This window comes from Pteronotus mesoamericanus, unplaced genomic scaffold (assembly GCF_021234165.1).
Source record: "Pteronotus mesoamericanus isolate MK-2021 breed Mesoamerican mustached bat unplaced genomic scaffold, CSHL_Meso_final contig_65, whole genome shotgun sequence".
Taxonomy (NCBI): Eukaryota; Metazoa; Chordata; class Mammalia; order Chiroptera; family Mormoopidae; genus Pteronotus; species Pteronotus mesoamericanus.
This window is the reverse complement of record NW_026555228.1, coordinates 8,249,204-8,253,212: the sequence shown is the minus strand read 5'-3', so window position 1 is coordinate 8,253,212 and position 4,009 is coordinate 8,249,204.

The window sequence follows — 4,009 nt, the reverse complement described above, 5'->3', positions numbered from 1 at the left end:
AGGTATAGCATCCATTTATGATAAAAACATTCAACAAAGCGGGAGTAAAGGGGGCATACTTCAACATAATAAAAGCTATATTTGAAAATACTATAGCCAGCATCATAATAAATGTTCAAAAACTAAAAGCTTTCCCACTAAGATCAGGAACAAGACAAGGATGTCCACTTTCTCCATTTCTATTCAACATAGTATTGGAAGTCCTAGCCACAGTGATCAGACAAGAAAAAGAAATAAAAGACATCCAAATTGGAAAGGAGGAAGTAAAACTGTCATTGTCTGCAGATGACATGATAGTGTATACAGAAAACCCTATAGAATCCACCAAAAAAACTATATGACCTAATACGTGAATTTGGCAAAATGATGGGATACAAAGTCAATATTTAGAAACCAAAGGCATTTGTACACCAAGATGAAATATCAGAATTAAAAATCATGAAAAAATACCATTTGCTATAGCAACAGAAAAATAAAGTACCTAGGAATAAACCTTACCAAGGAGGTAAAAGACCTATACTCAGAAAACTACACAACACTGAAGAAAGAAATTAAAGAAGACACAAATAAATGGAAGCATATGCCACAAATAAATGGAAGTATATGCCATGTTCATGGATTGGAAGAATTAATATCATCAAAATGTCCCTACTACCTGAAGCAATTTATAAAATTGTATTTTCTTATTGTACTTATTTTTAGTATGGAATGATATTTGGTTCCTATTAAGTGAATAATTGTCCATTGAATAGAGAAAAGCTTATTTGTTTGTATATATTTCAAAGAGAATAGACCTGAAGTTCATCATCTAGAATGGTCATGAAAGGTAATAAGTTCAACACTTTGTAGTGGTAATACTAAGAATTCAATGACCAGAAACTAATGTTGTGTGGGGCCAGAAAGGAACTTAAGGTATGTCTAGTCAATATGTGCAAATGCCCTTGTTCACAAGTGTAGAGGACCTATTTGAAATAAACTACACAATTTTTACTGAGGAACCCCAAAATAGGACCTGACTGAATTATACAGACATACTATGGTCTTGGATGGAAAGACTTAATATTACAAAGATATTAGTTCTACCCAAATTAATTGATAACTTGAATGCAATCCCAATCAAAATTCCATGGGACATTATTGATATAATGTAGATATTTTAAATTTTTATGTAGGAAAATAAACAAGTAAAAATGGCCAGGATAATTCTGAAAAAGAAGAGTAATAAGTGAAGGGTTCGCCTTTAGGGTAGATTACTATTATCCTATCTTGGCCCCAGTTCTTCATCTTCCCTTTATATCAACATCTTTTGTAATGTGACTTTGCAGTTCTTGTAAAGGCCCCTTATCCTTGGGTTTAGCCATGTGACTTGCTTTGGCCAGTGGAATGTCAGCAGGAGTGGTATGAGTCAGTTCTGAGCCTAGGCTGAGACCTTATAGGTTTTGACTTGTTCTCTTGTATCTCTCATTGGTACACTGAGAAAAGTGCACCTTGGGTTGGCCTGCTGGTTAAAGGAGAATGAGGAACACATGGAACAGAGCCCCCTCAGGGAACTCATAGATCTTCAGTGAGAAGCAGATCTCCCCAGCTGTTGCAGCCTGGAGCAGACTCACCTAGATAAGTCAAATCCTAGTCAATCTGCAGATGCCTGAGTGATAATGAGTGATTATTGTTTTAAGTCCTTGAGTTTTAGGATGGTTTGTTATGCAGCAATAGCTGACTGATACATATGCCCTGTAACATATGACAATCTATTGTAATGTTTTAGCCAGTGTGAAATAGAGACAACATTCAAATCTGGGTCTTTTACTCCAAAGACCATACTTTCTCTTCCTGAGGAAGTTAATTCAAGGTTTGCATTAGAGACAATGGGTATAATATAATCATTGTGCTCTATACCCAGATCATGCCTAATATTGCTTAGGAATTAAATCCTAAGACCTGCTTTGCCATGTGACCTGAAGCATGAATGCCCTCACTGACAAAGCAGAAGAGATGAAAAATTGATATACATGCTCCAAACCTTCCCAGATCGTGAGTGGTTTATTAGAAATTCAGTTCAAGGCATATGGGACCAAATCAAAATTCTTTGTCACATAACTCCCACTTCCTTTTTTTCACAGTGGGCACAAAATGTGTCCCTATAAAACTACCCTCTTTAGAAGGTACCTCTCTCCAAGGGTTCCTGAATATATTCTGGAAGCCATGGAACTGCTAGGTAGGGATCATGTGCCATATCTCGGGCAATAGTTCATGTCTTATAAGGGCAAAGCTTTTTAGTTTAAAGAGAAAAAATGGCTTCTGTGTTACTGTTCTACACAGACTGCAAGAATATTCCAGGAAGGCCTCATTGTCAACTTCTCAACAACTGGTAATGACTCTTGGCTCCCACACTACACATTTCTGTGGCTACGCAGCAGTATTTCAGCTTCTCTCAGTATCTCATAAAAATCACAGCTAATAAACTCCAATTGACACCTGAAGGAAGGGGTGCTTGCTTCTGACTGTAATATACTGGCCTCCATAGCACTTCAAAGGCCCAGCAGCTGCTCCTGTCTCCTTGCCCCCTAGGTGAAGTTTCCTAGGGATAGTTTCCATCCCTAGGTGAAGATTAACCATGTGTGCTCTGGGAAAATCTGGCCTGAGTTTGCCTTAAAGTGCTTCACATTTGTTTAAATCAGCTGTTCAACTTGATGGCCCAGTACCGTAGTCTCCTTTTTCATTAGGGAGAGAACACATTCCTGGTTTTCCATTTGACCCTTTAGTTTCCTTGTGTCCTCCCTTACACATCTCAGGCTTCTGATTTCTTATCCTCAGAAGATGAAACCTGTATGTCCATGACAGAAGCCTGATAATTGTAGTTTAATAACAAGTCAAAGCTAAATTTGAGATTTATTGGGTGCCTGGCTCCTGATATTTGAAAATAGTTTGTTCTTAGCTAAGGTTGGGTGTCAGACACATGATGAAAAGGTGACATAAATGTTTATGGCATTTCAACTGAAAAAATTTTTTCCATGTCCAGAACCTTCCCCTCTGAACCTTTCATTGTTACCATAGCTTTATATTGAGATCCCAAAGTGTGGAATTTTAGCAAACACCTTGTGAAAATGCATAGACTATTTTAAAAAATAGGCTCCTTAAAAATATCAGTTTCTTCTTCCACTGCATCTCAGATGTGTGGAGAGGGTTGCTGAATCCTGGCGAAACAGGAGTGCAATATTTATTGACCAGAGTAAAATTAGACCAAAATGCTATGTGATATAGATCACAGAGTGGGTATTACTTAGTGAGTTAGGGGAAACATTTTCCTAAGTTTTAACTATGTTTCTCATTCTTCTCAAGAGAAAATGTTTTTCAAGCTTGCTTCCATATGCTTTTAATGAGGTCAAAACAAAATAATTTAGGCCACAAAAGAACACATCCAATTTACCTAGTTATTTTTAAAAAGGCAAAAAAGACTTCTAATTCCTCTAATGAGATTTTGACAAGCTTTTAGAGATCGAAGTATTCCAGACTCATGAATTCCTCAATTCTAGGAAATATTTTGTTTACATTTTAACATATCTGAAGTCAAGATGCATCTAGTGGATGATTCCTTATGGTTCTCAAACAGGAAATCTTGCAGATTTGGACTGGAAACCTGTATTTCCTTCAGTTAAAAATCTAGAAAGTACACAAGCAGTGAAACTGGCTGAATGGGCATCAGTGGCTTGGAAGAAAGCATCATAGAAGACAGTGGAGCATACATATATGAAAGGCTGTATCATTAACTCTTTTCATGGCGAAGAGGATGATGTTGTGTGGAAAGGCATGAATATCTCTGATTTCAAATTGAAAATTTGATTAAGAAGCCTCAGTTTCAGACCTTTTCTGGAATACATGTTCCAGAGTAGTATATGAAAAAAAAATCCACATCTGTGAAATAAAATGAGCCATTCAATAAACATAAAATAAAAATTGTAACTGGTTAGAAAATATTGTGTCATTGTGTAGTGGACAGTTATTATGTCTC